At 39.7% G+C, this 18170-nt stretch overlaps 1 pseudogene; it reads right to left on the bottom strand.

The window, feature by feature from the left end:
- Positions 1-1109: 1109 nt before the first annotated feature.
- Positions 1110-4027, bottom strand: LOC148658526 (uncharacterized; annotated as a pseudogene).
- Between the last annotated feature and the right edge of the window lie 14143 nt (positions 4028-18170).

The raw sequence follows: 18170 nt of genomic DNA on the forward strand, positions 1-18170 counted from the left end.
TAAATGTATCCTACAAAAAATGTTACATTTATTCACATCTGTTTTATTCATCAGTATTTATTTTAATAAATTAACAAAAAAACAAATGTACAATAACTGTTCTTTGGAAATACAATGGAATCCCCCCAAATGATGAGGACTCAAGGTTTACTGTTTCCTGCAATCTGCAATACACAGTGACATCTTCTGGATATACTTGCATATATCCATACAGTATCTGTAGGTTTGTTGAAAATGTTCCTTCAAAGTCTTCTGAATATGATACACAAATAGATCACTCTCAAACTTGCCAAACATTATTTCAATGACAAGTTTAAAAATATCTCATGGTTAGATTAATTGAAATTTCAAATTTCCATACTTGGTCATTGGGCTTATATTTGGCATAAAAATGATTAAACTCATGTTGATAAAACAGTCATGCCCACTGTGTAATATTGTCTAAATTATATTTAAAATTGTTTTGCAAATAGATGCACATTTTTAATTCTAAAAGATAACATATTGCCAAAACATCTGGTTCTTTCTACCAAAAAGCTTTAACTTGGCCAAGAATGGACACTCCAGCTTGATAATTATCCAAAATATATGCCCAAATCGTTGTGGAATGTTTAGCTGTACACAAAATAATTGCTATTGACACTACAACACAAAATAACGTGATAGAAACCAAATGGTGTGGAGGAGTAATTCTATATAGAAGAAAGGTAGTACATTTCTCTTCTGAAGTACAGTACCAGCTCCTCATAACACACTTCAAAAAGAGTCTATTCAAAGTAATGCCAGAGGAGTTATAGACTACTAACTACTGTATATTCACGAGGAAAGACGGCAGCCGAAAGCATCGGAGATATTAGAATCGTTTATTAAGATGTGGAGATTTGGCGTAACCCACTTGGCTGAGGGCCAACCTCCCGGCCGTTGGACGGGGAGGATAGGACCCCCATGCAACCAATGGGGTAGCTGCAAAGGTGGAGAGGGGGTGGAGGAGGGATGCAGAAAACGAACGAGGAAGAGGAGAGGGTGACGTTTGATATATATGGAGACCAGTTGCTTACGTCAGGATTAGTGAGAATTGCAGTAGCTGTGTCGAATGAGCTCGGCTGCTTTCATTCCTCCCGGACTTTCATTAAAAACTCAATTTCACGAGGAACCCATTTAAGGCGGTGGAGAAATTTCATGATAGATCGAGATGAAGATCTTCCTTTGTTGATTATATGGACGACCGCATAGTTGTCCGAATGGATAAGGACGGATTTTTGTTTCCAATTGTGGCCCCAAAGAGAAGCGGCAACGACAATTGGAAATATTTCGAACAAGGCTGATGACTGGTCGGCGAGAGGGATTGAAGAGAATTCAGGAGGCCAAGGGGCCACAAACCATTGGCCTTTATAATAGCCTCCGAAACCGACTGAGGGGGCTGCGTCTGTGAAAAGCTGGATATCCTCGGCGTCGGAGAGGAGGTCATCATAGCCAAGAAAAGCTGTCAAAGCCTGAGCTCGGATTTGCAGTCGGCTGAAAGGCTCACGTGGTGGTAAGAAGAGGACACGGAAGAGGCGAGGTCGAGAAGATAGGAGATGAACGACCGTCCTTGAGGAATGATACGCATGGCGTAATTGAGGTGGCCGAGCAGAGAGAGAAGTTCCCTCTTTGTTCAAGATTTGGCGGAAGAATAGGTCGAGATATACGTCTGGATCCTGTCGATCTTGTTGCGAGGCAGGGAGGCGGAGAAATTGATGGAATTGAGGGTGATCCCAAGGAATTGGATTATATGAGAGGGACTGGTTGTTTTGTCTGTGGCAAGAGGTACCCCTAGGTTCCCAAAAACGGAAATAAGTGTGGAAGAGGCTCTTGCAGGTGGGGCGTGAGGAAAATCTATGGTAAGGAAATGGTCGAGAAGGTGGATGAGAAAAGGAAGCCTATAGTTATTCAAGAGGATCCAGCAGAGAGCTTCGGCTAAGGTATCGAAAATTTTTGGGCTACTCCTACATCCGAAAGTAAGGCGGACGGCGAAGAAGAACTTGTTCCGCCAATGAATTCTGAAGAGGTGCCAGAAGTCTGGGTCAAGAGGCACTGGAGATGTCCGCCTTAGCGAGCCAGGCGCCCGGACCTGCGATTTTGATGAGAGAAATGGCATGGTCGATTGTGGCATAGTGGAGGGAGAAGTCTGAACTGGGAATAAGGCTATTGAGACTTGGCACGCGGGACTTATGGGGGGCTGACATGTCGATTATAAGGCGTTTTTTACCGGAATACTTATGGACCGCCATACCGATGGGATTGATTCGGTATGCAGGGAATGAGGGAGAGTCAAGTGGGCCGATCATGAAACCGTTCTCGACTTCAGATGCTAACAAGGAATCAACGGACTGAGGATCAGCGGTGGCAGATTGCAAATTTTTGCAAAAGACGGGGGAAGAAGGAAGTGTGCACAGGCCTGGTGAGAATCCGAAGGAAAGGCCGTCGAGTAAGATGTGGGTGGAAGTTGGGTCGGGGTGACGGAGCAGTTTGGAAGCAAGAGCGGGGATATCGATTGAGGTAGACAGAAAAGCCAGTAGTCATTTGGGAACGCTGAAGGTGGAGCGAGCATGGAAGGGCCGGAGGGGGCAGGCAGAGCGAGCGTGAGCTTCGCCGCAGAAGCTGCAAATGTGAAGGAAGTGACAAAGGGAAGAGGTACATGTTGAGGAATTGAAGTTGTTGCAAATTTGTTGGCCTCTGATAATCACGATGGGGCGACCGCGAAAGTCTCTGGACTGGGAAGGTTTGAAGAAGACTTGGCGGGAGAATTGATGCTGAGGGGGAGAAGGGGCAGAGTCAGGGTTGAGCTTGCGGACTGTATTTGGGCAAAGATTTGATTAATGTGTCCAAGAGGAACAGAAGTCGCAGGAAAGAGCTCTGACGCCGGCAAAAGTGCGGCAGTAAAGCTCAATGTCGAGGGCTCCCCAGTAGGTGCGCTGGTTCCATTGGAGTAGGCAGGTAGCGGCCTTGGCCGACAACTGCTTGTGGTAATCGTAGAACAGGGAGCCCTCGAAACGGACAGATAGATCGAGGATGATGTGCATGTAATCGTCGACTTCCTGACGACGTTCGGCACATGATGTCACGAAAAATGCTGAAAGCCAAGCAGAAGTCGGAAATTCGAAGGACTGAAGCAGAGTGAAGGTCAGACGATTTGAGAGTAACGGAAATCGAGCCACAGTCGACTGTTCTGGAATCGGAGATGTAAGTGGAGGAAGAGAGAAGGTGAGCTAGATTGACGTCCGCACCTCGTAGAATTTGCTGCCAGAGTAAAAAGGGAATGGGAGGAGGACTAAACTTTAGTGCGTTAGGAGGAGCTGGGAGAGGAACGGCTGTTTGGAGAGAAAAGCTCTTAGTAAAGGGGAGATTGGAATCCAGGGCTGAAGGCATGGGATGACTGATGCCGTGTTGGACACCGGGGATGGGAGAAGATGAGGAGGGAAGAAGAGTGGAAAGCAGATTGTGGTAGGAGGGGTTAGACGGATCACGGCTTGAGCCGTGTTGGACGCCGGAGGTAGAGACTGAGGAGAGTGCAGAAATTAGATTAAGCAGAGAAGGGGGTTGGGGAGGGGCGTGAGCCTGGGGCCTTAGACTCGGCAGCAAGGAGTTTAGGGAAGGAGGCTGGGTGGAAGATGCTAGGTGCAGCTGTTTGGCAGAGGAATGGATTGGTTGGGGAAGAGACATAGACACGGATATATCAGGACAAGACAAGACAGAAGACGCGAAAGATAGAGGCGCAGACGGCCTCGGGATTCTCACGTTGGGATGAGTGGCGGCGCGGGTGATGTCATCGGAGGGCGCTGGGGGAAGCTGTGTAGCTGATGTTTCCTCTGTGTAGACTGCGGTTAAGTACAGGGAAAACAGAGCTTTTTTGGAAGCGCTTCTTTTAAAACGGACACCATGTTTTCAAAGTATCCTCTGGAGGCTTGCTACGGTCCAGTTGGAAATCGCGAGAGATGATCCAGGAGAAGGGGGAGCCGATGTGCGTGAAGCGCGGCGGCTGGGACATCCTCGAGAGAAGCGGGGGTTATTTGGAGATTTTGCCGTGGAGGAACGGGAAGGCTGGGTTTGTGATGAGAGAGGGACTACGACGGCGGAACGCAGTCTTCGGTGAGGAGTTGGATCTTGTGAGGACTGGCTGGGAGATGAGTGGCGCTGATGTGGCACAGCGGGTGAAGGAGGCGATGAAATGGAGGTGAGGGGATTGGGGGGGGGGGGGGGGGAGACTGGACGAGAGGGGTAGGAGAGTCTCCTGTGCTGCAGAAAAGGTCTTCATCGAAGCAGCGAATTTGCAGATCCATGAGAAGGGAGCACGGATTCGAGCTAGGCTAGAACGAACCATGCAGAAAACGAACGAGGAAGAGGAGAGGGTGACTTTGATATATATGGAGAACGGTTGCTTACGTCAGGATTAGTGTCGAATGTGCTCAGCTGCTTTCATTCCTCCCGAACTTTCATTAAAAACTCCATTTAGTGTGGATAAATGTGATCCTCATGTTTTATGGACGTTAATTATTTATGTTAAGTATTGCTTTGTTCTTTGCAATGCTTTTAAGATTTCTATATAAAGGGTTTATTTTTAAGAAAGTATTATTTGTTTTCACAATTTCTTACATTGCAAACTCAGAAATACATTTATATGGGATTTTTGTCAGTGATCTATGATGTCCTACACACTATGTGATATTTGCTTTGTCAACTTTGCCACAATGTTTCATCGGTTACAGTTTGAATAACCCATAATGAAAAGAAGGATTTTTGTTATTATTTAAGATTTTCATTATCAGTTATTTTAACTGTTATGAATTAGAAAATGAAAAATTTGCTGCTGTTAGTTAGCATTGGGTTATTTGTAAAGTAAAAATGTGCGCAGTCTCAGAGTTCACTTGAGCACAGTTTACTGAATCAAGACTGCTGGCACCACAGTCTTTATTACATTTGGAGATTTGGTATGCTCAGGACTCACAAGCCATCTTATTTATAGAGAAGTCAATCACACCTAAAGACAGGGAAAAAATTCAACAAAAATATTTCTATGTAGTTGTGAGCACAGTGGTGAGAGTTCTCAGAGCCTTTTCTGTTAGCATTCTAATTTACCAGCAGACTGAAGGCTGAAAACCATTCTCATTTAATAACATCACAGTTGCTGTAAGCTTCTGCATGTCTATATTTGCCTTTAAAACCAGAATAGAGCATCAGTCAAACCCAAGGGTCACCACTTTTGTGGTTTAATTTGGTATACATAAATTCATTACAGTACTTATTAGGTATTAGGTATTTTTAAAGATACCAATTCAAGATACCAAGTCTGTTAGGGTTTGTAATCAAAATTGTGTGAAGATCTTCATTTAGTCTTGAAAGGGTGCTCTGAGCAACAAAGTCAAAGCACCTTCACGAAGTATTGGAGTGCAAAGTATTCTTGTATTTGTGATCATAAGATTATGAAAGAGAAGGTAAAAGAAGATTATGAAAGACAAGTACAGTATACAGTGATACATTTTATTTTGGGGATATTCTATTCATACATTTAGTATATACTTTGTTATTTGGTTGTATCTCCCTTTAAGGTAATAAGTACAGGAAGTCATTTAGCTCATTAAAGTTTTTACCAAATTATTCAAGATGTTTTAGTGCAGCCAGGTTGGGTCCTTGCCTATCCTGAGGGTGCATTGAATTCAAGTTTTATCATGCATTTTACAAGCTGAAGAAAACATTGTTGTCACAATCGCTACTCCCCATCTTAAGGGCGCTCCAGCCCTTCCTTGTTCTGCCCCATTACCTGCTCCTGTTTTAGTTCTGCCCCACGTAAAGTCAGATGCAGGCGTCACCCCGATGCTTCTCATTGAATCCCGTTTCGTGAGAGCCCGGGGTCCTGCCACGTCTGGCTCCATTATATTTTTAGTTTCCTGTTCCTGATTCCCTGCCCCGCCGGTCCGGACCCGGTTCTGGTTTTTAATTACTTTGGATGGATCCCCTGGTGTTGGACTCTGCCTCCAGTATTGGATTTCCCTTTTGGATTTATGCTTGGATTGTTGCCCCGGACTCACTTCCCCTGGACACCTGCTCACCTCGGACACGCCCCCCTGTCTCCTGAACCCACTCCTGCATGATATTTTTCCCTATTGTTTCTTCACTTTCTGGATCGTGTCGTCCGCATAGGGCCCAGAAAGAACTGCTCCTAACACTGAGAGCTAAGAGCTCTGAGAGCTAAGAGCTGGACTTAAATAAATATTGTGAAGGATACTTAAAAACTTGAAAGCTGATAAGGAGTTAAGGCAAATACAACTATGTAACTGTGGTATGTTTGTTTGTGAAATTTAATTTAAGTGTTTTTGAGGAAATCTGATTGAAAATATAACTTTAAAAAACTCCATTCAAAATTTTAATGTTCATAATACATTAAAAAAACTTTCATGCTTGTGTGAAAATGTCTTAAATTTACACTAAGTTTAAAGACATTGATGAGTAAAACTCATAGAAGCTCACTCTCATCTTCTCAGGAAAAAGTCTATAGACTTAATTTACACCAGATTGAAAAAGATATCATCTCATCTGAGGGTTTCTGAGAGGTTCTTACAGCAGGATCAGTACTGTCATTATAGATATAATAAAATGTGAAATTTAGACACGATTATTTTGCTGTGGGTAATGTTTTTTTTTAAAATACCTCAATTAAATTTATGAAGAAATCATCTGGAAACTATAATACCAGTGGCATACAGTATATCTTTTTTAAGGGCATATACTGTATATTCTTGCTATTGTCCTGTCAGACTGGCTGCAGGTTTATTCCTGGCTGTGCCTGCCAGCAAATGCTTATTAGTAATATAAATAGTATTTTGTAAATCAGAATGAAAGAAAAAAGGCTTGTATATTTAAGACTGTTATCTGAAATAGTGTTAAACTAGCACTATATTTAGTGAATATTTCAAGGTAAGAAGTAGGGGTTTTGAAAAATACAGAAAAGAAGCACTCGGACCATGCTGGTTCTAATGGGTTGGCTGACTCAGCAGCCCCCAGGGCATGAAGACACCCTGACTCACTGATAGTTGCTCGAGAGGTGCTGCCTCATGACTGGGAGCTGGACCCTCAGGGGTAGATAAAGAAAAGGAAGACTTCCGTGATTTACTGAGAGTCACTTGAGAGGTGCTGACTCATAACTGGCCTCGGACCCTGAATACAAAGGAGAAGGTAGACCCCTAACTTGCTGAAAGTCGCTTTTAAGGCACTGCCTCGTGACTGGGAAAAAATCCCTCAAGGGGGAAAAAGAAAGAACCCCATGAAAGAAAGTACCTCTTGACCGGAGGAATAATTCTGAGAGCAGCTGCCCCAGGGGTGGAGAATGGAAAGAAAGAATTTAATTGACTCTTGAGAAAGAAGTGAAGTCCCCAGAAACACCGAGAACCCCTTTGGGACCTGTTGTCTTGTGTACCTCTTCCTTAGGGAACTGACAGGAGGAGAATTACAGATGCAGCCATTCAAAGTGAGCGGTCCAGACACGTACCGCAGGTAATTGGATGCGGTGTCGTGCATCATGACGCAAGATGACGCGGGGTACCGCGGTACGTGATTGGTTGACTGACAAGGGGCACTCGTGGTCCGTTGGTCTGTCGTAGAAAGATTTACAGTACAGTAAACATCTTTACTGTGCCCGTTGTAGATATTGAATTTTACCAGTGAAGGAAAATCTTAGTAGCTGAGCATAAAAAGAATAGGAGCGTACTGTAACGCGTGTGAAGGCCATAAACGATATCAATTTTGGAACATAAACATACAGTACTGTACAGATGCAGCCATTCAAAATGGGTGAGGCATTTCGCGGCATACCGCGACACGCCCACCGGGGTATCACGCGGTTCACGTGTGTCACGTGACTAACTATCCGGCGTCGCCTTGTAAAACTGCCAGGGGGAGCTTAACCTCTCATGTACAGCATTTGAGCCTTTAATTTTGAACTGTGTATTACAGCATGTTAATCATCAGTCATTAAAATGTTGGTATATTTTATGAAAGCAAGATTGCTCAGTTGGACAAAAGTACACAACCTACCTTTATCAGAAATATTTATGCATCAAAGCCTTTACTGAAGATATTACTAATAGTATTAATAATGGATGACTTTGGACAAGCTGTATACTCAAAGTATAATTTCTTTAGCACATTTGTACAAGCACTTGGAATCTGTCCAAGCCATACTTTGTCAGGCATTTTGTTTTACTTCAACGGGCATAAAAACTTCCTTGCTTTTAACAGGGCGTTTCATAATTTCTAACTACGAAAATGATTTAAAATGCGACACCTATCATTCAACTAGAGCTTAAAATATCACAAGGAAAAATGCACACCGGTATTCCATTTCTCCCTAAACATTGTAAGCTTCGAAGTCTTTAACTAACGTGATACCGGAGTCAACAAGCATACTTTAAGAATTTGATTAAAAGGGAATATAATATGGAATCGCGTATCTCAAGAATTTAATAACGGTATGATTATATCCGTGTACTGGGCTATGTAGGGCTGTTTCGCCTGCATGCTCCTGCGAGCTGTCTTGTAGCCTACTGGTCTAGGTGCGTGACTATCAACTGAAAGGTTGTGTGTTTGAATCCAGCTGGTGCTGGACCTTCCAGTTTTATTTATTTATTTTTTAATTGCGTAACATAAACATATTACCGTATGCAAACTGTACTGTATACAATATGTATATGTATATTTAATGTCTTAACTGTGCCCGTTTAAGTATTGAATATTCATATCTAATTTTACCACTGAAGGGAAATCTTAACATAAACATACAGTATATGGCTGGTCTCGGTACTTTAAAGAAAAAAATACACACCAGTATTCCATTTCTCCCTAAACATTGTAAGCTTCGAAGTCTTTAACTAACGTGATACCGGAGTCAACAAGCATACTTTTAGAATTTGATTAAAAGGGAATATAATATGGAATCGCGTATCTCAAGAAATTAATAACGATATAATTATATTCATGTTGCAAAAGAACTGCAACGGACATAAAAACTCCCTTGCTTTTAACAGAGCGTTCCATAATTTCTAACTACGAAAATGCCAGGTGAAAGGATTTGTAAACATATTTTGTTAAAGCAAGTCAGTTTTTTCTGCAACACATAAAATACATTTTTCCAAGAAAGTTTAGCCTTTGTCACTAATGAAACCACTAAATAAAGACATAAATATAGAAATCTTAAGATTTGTTTTCTTTAATGTTGGTAGCAGGATGAACTGTCAGAGTGTATATTTTGTCGCAAAGTTGCTGCAAGATGTTAACAGTGAAAAAGGTATTTAGAAATTAGTTATTTCAAGATGAAAAAGAAAACATACACGAAACATGGTTTCATTACGACCAGAATCGGTCTTGAGATATTTTTAACTTGATTTACAGTATTTGAGAGGTATGTCTTAACACCGATACTACAGTGCTTAAGTACTGCTCACGTATATGTTTCTAGGTTTATATTATGCATTTCATACGGTCAAATTACTTTTGAGCAACTAATAAGAAGCGCGAAACGGTATGCATTTTACTTTCGTTTTGTGCTGGGACCCGTGGATTGATTAGAGATATCGAGTACATACAAGTCATTTTTTAAATGTTGTAGTTCGTCTTGAAAAAATGTTACGAGTACATCATCTATCAACAGTCACACAGGTTCTGTTTCCATATTGCGGATTTTGGTTAGGTATTATCAAATCCAGTGGTGCTGTTAGTTTACTGAGTCCCATGTCACATGGTCTGTGATTGAAACCTGTAAAACCGGTTTAATTCGTCACAGCCAGCACTCTTCAGGTGTGAGGGTCTTCTGCTCAGAATGAAACGCTAAAATGTTTGTGTATATTCTAATGGTAGTGGGGGCAGGGTGTGTGGGAACAGGTTTGGTTGAAATTGCATTGGAGATCTATGTTCTTCACACCTGAAACATTTTCTCTGAAAGCATTTTCTTCGCAGTTTAACCGATCTTGTTACAGCATGTTACAGTTTACTATTATTAACCATATTAATTTTAAGTGCTTAATGTAAAATCTTGTAAAAATATGTTTTCATTGTTCAAATATACATTAAGTCTGACTATCATATAATAAGTTAAATACAAAACTAAAGAAAAAATAGGGTTAAATATAATTCAAAATATTTTGCTAACAATGTTAACTGTTTATGAATAATAAAATGTATTAACTAAGGAGTAGGATGGCACAGTTGTTAGTATGTTTTTTGTTTTGTTTCTTTTTCATAAATATAACAGTAGTACCTGATGTCTCAGTGGCTTTCAAAATTAAATTATGCAATAAATAACCACATGTAAGACTGATGCTTAAAATGTTTAGGGAGAAAGTGGAATACTGGTGTGTATTTTTTCTTTAAACTACAGTAACGTGTACATATCTCCCCTTTTTATAAAACGACATGATTGAAAACTGTTCCAGAGCCACTGTTGTTTCATCAGTGAAAAGTACATCATGAAATGCCTTTCCCTGTTCAATCCACTGGAAAAAAGAAAAGGAGCATAAAGCTTCTGATGGTCATAAACGATATTCATTTAGGAGCAGCATCAGAGGTATGTTTTTAACTGCACTGCATTGGAGAGAATACCATAGTGTGTTTTTTTTTTTACTCCCTGGCGGAAACTGGCTTCCAGAAGAATCAGTATGGCTCAGAGATTAAATAAAACTTCACTCGCACCAAACAAATGTATATTTCTAAATATCACAACATGATCGAATTTAAGTCATTTTAATAATAATGAATAGTCACCTATGCGTTACAATATAAACATTTATATTGATTTAAATCGCGTTTAAATCACCTTTATTTAAAACCCCTAAATAAAGCTGATACTGTTTAGACTTTCAATTATTTAAAACTGTATTAAAGCAGCACGATACACAATGCAACGTAAATCGCTATCTTTGTCTTCTGTGTAATAATGTTCACCTCTCTGTCCAGCAAATTTACAATAGTAATAATAATGAACTTTATTGTATATGGCGCCTTTAAAGGTGGCTCCTCAAAGCGCTTTACAGGTTAAAAACAATACTGTTAGGCTGGGAAAACGATTTTTTTAAAAGAAATACAAAATGAGATATAATGATATGTTCCGGCTTAGACATTAACGAAGAGCATAACGCGTGTACTGTATACACTGCAACTACAACCCCCCTCTCTGCAGGAGTGCTGGCTGTGACGAATTGAACCGGTTTCACGGGTATTTTCAAAGTAGGAGGAGAGATTTCCAGCGAAAGACACCTCCCCCCCCTCAAAAACCCAGTAAGTACAGTACTTACTAGTTAAAGGCTAGGCTCCCGACTACGGCGAAAGGATCCCTTCTTTCATTAGAAGACAATGAACATATTTTAGCCCTGAATGAATTAATAGCAAACATGGTTTACATAAAATACATTTTTCCAAGAAAGTTAAGCCTTTGTCACTAATGAAACCACTAAATAAAGACATAAATATAAAAATCTTAAGATTTTTAAAATACATGACTTTGCTAAAATTTATTTGAAAATAAAAACAATTACAACCGCCAGGGGAGAGAGAGAACAGGGGAGGGATGTTGGTTTTGCATAAGGGGCGGGGTTATGGAAATTAGGTCTGTTTGGGAATGTGTAGTTACATGTTCTGGCTGTTTGTGAATTATCGTTGTTGAGTATGGAGTGTTGAGGTATTGATTTTGTGTAATGCTTTATGTTGAAAATTGAGGTGGATTTTGTTTATGATAAACAGGATAAACTGGGATGGGAGGAAGGTTTGGTTTTGCATAAGGGGCGGGATTATGATAATTGGAGGACTTTGCGAGAGTAAAATGGTTTGATATATTTGATTTTGTATTGTGGTTGTTATCTATGTTTTTGGTTGGTATTATGTTTATATTGTTGTTTTTGTTGGTTGGTTGCTATTATGGTTATTAATAATACGATCTATAGTTGAAATCTGAGCCTAAATAAAAAGAAAAAGCAAGTGATTTGGTTTTTGAGCAATCTAATTACTTATTCGTTTAAAACGCTATATAAAATAAAGTTTATTATTAATTTGCTGGACAGAGCGGTGAACATTATTATGCATAAGACAAAGATAACGATCCTGATCAGTTTAGAAATCTGTGTACGCTGTAAGGTTTTTACTTCTTAAACTTTTAAAATACACATTTTGAATAGAAAGAAATCCTCTTCCTGGTACAGTATGTATAGCAAACCAGCACGTCTTTTTTCTCCAATCAGAGGGGTGTCAGATGGTGTCAGCCAATCACCATTCTGCGTTGGGTAGCAACAGGTGACTGTTCTCAGGCGGAAGATGTACACAGCTTAATGTTCGTGTTAAATAATTTTTTTAAATTCAATTAAACGGGCACAGTTAAGACATTAAATATACATATACATACTGTATACAGTACAGTTTGCATACGGTAATATGTTTATGTTACGCGATTAAAAAATAAATAAATAAAAATGAAAAGTCCAGCACCAGCTGGATTTGAACACACAACCTGCCAGTTGGTAGTCACACACCTAGACCAGTAGGCTACAAGACAGCTTGCATGCACAGGCAGGCGAAACAGCCCTACACAGCCCTGTCGCAGCACACGGATGTAATCATACCGTTATTAAATTCTTGAGATACGCAATTCCATATTATATTCCCTTTTAATCAAATTCTAAAAGTATGCTTGTTGACTCCGGTATCACGTTAAAGACTTCGAAGCTTACAATGTTTAGGGAGAAATGGAATACTGGTGTGTATTTTTTTCTTTAAAGTACCAAGACCAGCTATATACTGTATGTTTATGTTCCAAAATTAATATTGTTTATGGCTTTCACACGCGTTACAGTATGCTCCTATTCTTTTTATGCTCAGCTACTAAGATTTCCCTTCAGTGGTAAAATTCAATATCTACAACGGGCACAGTAAAGACGTTTACAGTAAGTCTTTCTACGACAGACCAACGGACCACGAGTGCCCCTGTCGGTCAACCAATCACGTACCGCGGTATTTTGCGTCATCGCGCGTCACGATGCACGACGCTGTAGCCAATTACCTCCGGTACGTGTCTGTACCGGGCACTTTGAATGGCTGCATCTGTATATGGCTGGTCTTGGTACTTTAAAGTAAAAAATACACACCAGTATTCCATTTCTCCCTAAACATTTTAAGCATCGAAGTCTTTAACTAAAGAGATACCGGAGTCAACAAGCATACTTTTAGAATTTGATTAATAGGGAATATAATATGGAATCGCGTATCTAAGGAATTTAATAACGATATGATTATATTCGTGTACTGCGACAGGGCTGTGTAGGGCTGTTTCGCCTCCCTGTTCATGCGACTTCCCCTGTAGCCTACTGGTCTACGTGCCTGATTAACAACTCACAGGTTGTGTGTTCAAATCCAGCTGGTGCTGGACTTCTCTTTTAACAAACATTTCTTCGAAAAGTAGAATAGCGATATTATGGACAATCAATCGACTTTTATATTTCAAAATATCACAACATGATCGATTTTAAGTCATTTTTGATAACAATGAATAGTCACCTTCTTCCCTTCTGACAACGGTTCCTGCTTCTATTGTGTGTGTGTGCAATAGAGTAAATTTTTATAGAGAAATGGAGGCTGGACAGTATGCATTACAATATAAACATTTATATTGATTTAAATCGTGTTCTGATTTAAATCGCAAACGCGTGTTTAATTATGTGTTTTTTAATCATAATCAGGCTAATGCATTTCTACATTTCTGTATAAACCAGCTTAGAGGTTCATACAGAAAGACAGCTTGTGTTTAAATTGAGTGTAAGGTAATTTATGCTTTTATAGTAATGGTCAGCATTTATTATTGTACTGTGCTGTAAACTTGTTCTGTGCCTAGTCACATTATTTTATAGCGTTTTTATAGCGTTGTCAAATCTGGTGGGGCTGTGTGTTAGTTTTTTTTAAGGGACTTAAAAGTAAAAGGAGATGCTTCATATTGCTTGACTAATTTTAAAAACTAAGTTATAAATGCAGACGCTCCCTCGGTGCCGCGCCGGGAGTAAATATCAAAATATACATACCCAACACTGATTGTACCCATCTGTCATGCAAATAAAACACCTTGAATTGAATTGAATTGAGGGAGAGAGGGAGGAGGGGGAGAGAGATAACCAGGACTCAAGGCAAATAAGATACACTCCACAGGCATTCACAACAGCAACATATGAAACGTTTGCACGTATAGTTAAGTTATTACTTGGTTTTCAAAGTGCAATGAAATACAATATTGCTGTTGTTGCTGTTCCTGTTGTTTTTATCCTGTAAAGCGTTTTGAGAAGTCACCTTTAAAGGCGATATATACTGTAAAAGCGCTGATTCTTATGGAATGTGTTCCGCCGGGGATTCAAAATTTTTTATATTTTTTTTAATCGCGTATCTAAGGAAATCTCAGTTTAATTTTGTTCATGAACAAACAGTGGCATGTTACATTATTATTAGTTTTTTTGTTAACAAGGCTCGCCAGCTAATGTGAATCGAAACCTATCTTTCTAGCTTTTAAAGTCGTGTGATGTGTAATCCACAATTCAACTAGAGAAAAAAAGACCTGACTGACAGAATTTAAGATGTGGCTGTCAATGCTGGATTAAAAAAAACACATTGCCCGACGTTTGTTGCATTGCTTGAAAAATAACTTTATTTCGAGAGACTGGATAAGAAATTCAAGTGTTTTTTTTAACTTCCTGAAAAACAACTAATAATTTAACTATATGTGCAAACGTTCTATGATATGTCGCTGTTGTGAATGTCTGTGGACATGTGCTGGCTGGACAGGAGGCTCTACTGTACACAGAGAGGGGCGGGAGGAGGGGACAAGCCGATACATACTCTTAGAGTTTGATTAATAGGGAATATAATACAAAAATATAGTACTAAAAATAAGATACACTCTACAGACATTCACAACGGCGACTGTCAGAAGATAGGACACAGCGGCTCAGGCACCCGCTGAATGGAAAAGGGGCACTTTAATGTTCTGTATGGCTAATACTAAAGCCAATACTGGCTCAATACCCTCAATGGGCTTTGATGTGCTAATGCGTTGGTTTAACAGTCCGGGTGTGGCAAGCTTCCAATGTCAACTCGACTCGATTGGAAGACAATGAACGTATTTTAGCCCTAAATGAATTAATAGCAAACATGGTTTACATAAAATACATTTTTCCAAGAAAGTTTATAATAATACGATCTATAGTTGAAATCTGAGCCTAAATATAAAGGAAAAGCATTTTCAGAGAGCAATCACGCTGTGTTTATGTAGAAAAAGCGATTAGGTTTATGAGCAATCTAATTGAATGATGAATGATCAGTGTCGCAGTTTAAATAATTTTTGTAGGAGGGCTTGGACAGATTCCAAGTGCATTTTTGCAATTTACTTAAGTGGTTCCATAAAATCTGGTATACAGAAAAGAAAACATTGATACATACAAGTATCTTTTAATACAGTCTTTGCTGTGCTCTTGAGGATCCTTGTGATATTTTGAGCTCTAGTTGAATGATAAGTGTCGCATTTTAAATCATTTTCGTAGTTAGAAATTATGAAACGCCCTGTTAAAAGCAAGGAAGTTTTTATGCCCGTTGAAGTAAAACAAAATGCCTGACAAAGTATGGCTTGGACAGATTCCAAGTGCTTGTACAAATGTGCTAAAGAAATTATACTTTGAGTATACAGCTTGTCCAAAGTCATCCATTATTAATACTATTAGTAATATCTTCGGTAAAGGCTTTGATGCATAAATATTTCTGATAAAGGTAGTTTGTGTACTTTTGTCCAACTGAGCAATCTTGCTTTCATAAAATATACCAACATTTTAATGACTGATGATTAACATGCTGTAATACACAGTTCAAAATTAAAAGCTCAAATGCTGTACATGAGAGGTTAAGCTCCCCCTGGCGGTTTACAAGGTGACGCCGGATAGTTTCCGGCAGAGCGTCAAATGATGCGCGATTAACCACGTGACACTGCGTGACACCGCGTGACACCGCGACACGCCCACCGGGGTATGCCACGAAATACCCCACCCATTTTGAATGGCTGCATCTGTAGTAGGTTAAAACTGCTTAGAACAGTGTGAGAACCTCTCCAGGAGGGAACAAGGTGGTGCTGCTGACCTGAGATTGGAGAAGTGAGATTTACTTCAGAGGGAACCTGGATGCAAAAGCAATATGAAAGAAAGAGTAGGAGGAGGGGGTGAAGGGAACTCACAACTTTAGACATGACTGTTATAGTGGATAGCTTATAATAGGAAAAAAAATGAATAATAGAGGAAGAGGAGCGCCCCCCAGCTTCTCACCCCAAATCTTTTCCTGTCAATTTTCATTGTAATGCGACAGGGCATTGGGTGGGGTAACAATGACATTTCAATAGGCTGGATTTAGAAAACTAAGTACACAATCAGGCCCTTTAATGAGGAAACCTCTATTTATTTAGCAGTAGCATTTTAGACTGTACCAAACCATATATTGCATTTAAATGCAAAATTAGCACATTTAAAATGTTATAAGTATTAAACTCAATGTTATCTTGTTAGCCTAACAGGCTTCCATAGATTAATCTAAGCAGCATCTCTTCATGCTCTTTGAGAGAGCTAGAGAATCCAGACAGGACTCTCTCATCCTAGCGTCAATCCCGCATCAGCAGGGTCCGCTTGTTGGCACGCCCATCTCCATTTGGTGGTTTGAACTAAATCTTTGAGCTGACGTTGCCATTAAATGCGACCGAGAATACTCCAACCAGCGCGTCGCTCCACCTGCCGTCGGATGCTGGGGTGTCACCCCTACTCTTTTCAAGAAACACCCTGGGATTTTTAATGACCACAGAGAGTCAGGACCTCGGTTTTACATCTCATCCGAAAGACGGCACTTTTTTACAGTATAGTGTCCCCGTCACTGTACTGGGGCATTAGGACCCACATGGACCACAGGGTGAGCACCCCCTGCTGGCCTCCCCCATCCAGGTACTGACCAGGCACACACCTGCTTAGCTTCAGTGGGTTGCTAATTGTAAGTTGCAGAGTAACATGGCTGCTGGCTAGAATCCAGACAGGACTGAACTCACATATTCTCCCAACACTCAATAACCAACAGAAATCTGTAAATCTTTACAAAGTATTATTGTGTTTCATGCTTCCCCTTTGTCCATCAGATTTCCCATTATTTTAATAATCAACCATTCCCACCTATTGTTTCTTTTATTTTCCTAACAGACAAGAAAGATTTCACAGTATAAACATCACTGGACAACATTAAGTTCTTCTTGCTCCATTGCAGCCTGGAAATGGAAGTAGTGTAGTTTTCAACTGTAGCCTGTTGATCAAAGTCTTCACATCAAGCTAGAATCTGAATATTTTTTTTCTTTCAAACATTCTAATGGGTAATAGGGTAGAAAATGTTCGGTGTGCAAAAAGAAAAAAATAGAAATTATAGATTGATCACATTCTCTACCATATACTGTGGGAATATTGACATCTTCATGTTCATCATGTTTAAATTAATGTTTTAATTCTCCATATTTCTGCTCATGTGTAAGTTAGTGGTTTAGGTTGTTCTGAGAAACAGAACGAAGATTAAGTGGGTAACCGTACAACTGAAACTGTCCTATGTCCTAAATTTGGTTCTGCTTTTTCAACCCTGAACGGCTTGACCAGTACATGTACGTCATTAACTGCAGACCGTTGTTAAAGTGTATTCTTAGTGTCTGAGCTAAATTGATTTTGTAATTAGTTCTTCTGTGTAATTTGTTTATGTACATAGTTTAAGCACATAATAGTTTCTATTCTTGATTCTTGAATACAACTATTTACAGCTTTGAGCAAAACTTTGTAATTTAAGTCACACCTCTAATAAAGCAAATTGCATATATCTCAACTGTATCTTTATTTTCCAAAAAAGTTACCACCTTACAGTAAACTCACAACTGACCAGCATGTAGGCATGTACAATATCAAATCTGTGGTTTTGCTTGCAAATGATCAAATTCATTTCCTCATTAATTAATCAAGATGTTGACATGTGTATTTGAAAGTGCACACACTGTACTGAAAAAATCAGCCAGAAAAGTGAATGAACTAAATAAATTGATCAACTGAAAAAACTTCTCATTTACA

The sequence above is a fragment of the Lepisosteus platostomus genome, chromosome 7 (assembly GCF_059453375.1).
Source record: "Lepisosteus platostomus isolate fLepPlt1 chromosome 7, fLepPlt1.hap1, whole genome shotgun sequence".
Lineage (NCBI taxonomy): Eukaryota > Metazoa > Chordata > Actinopteri > Semionotiformes > Lepisosteidae > Lepisosteus > Lepisosteus platostomus.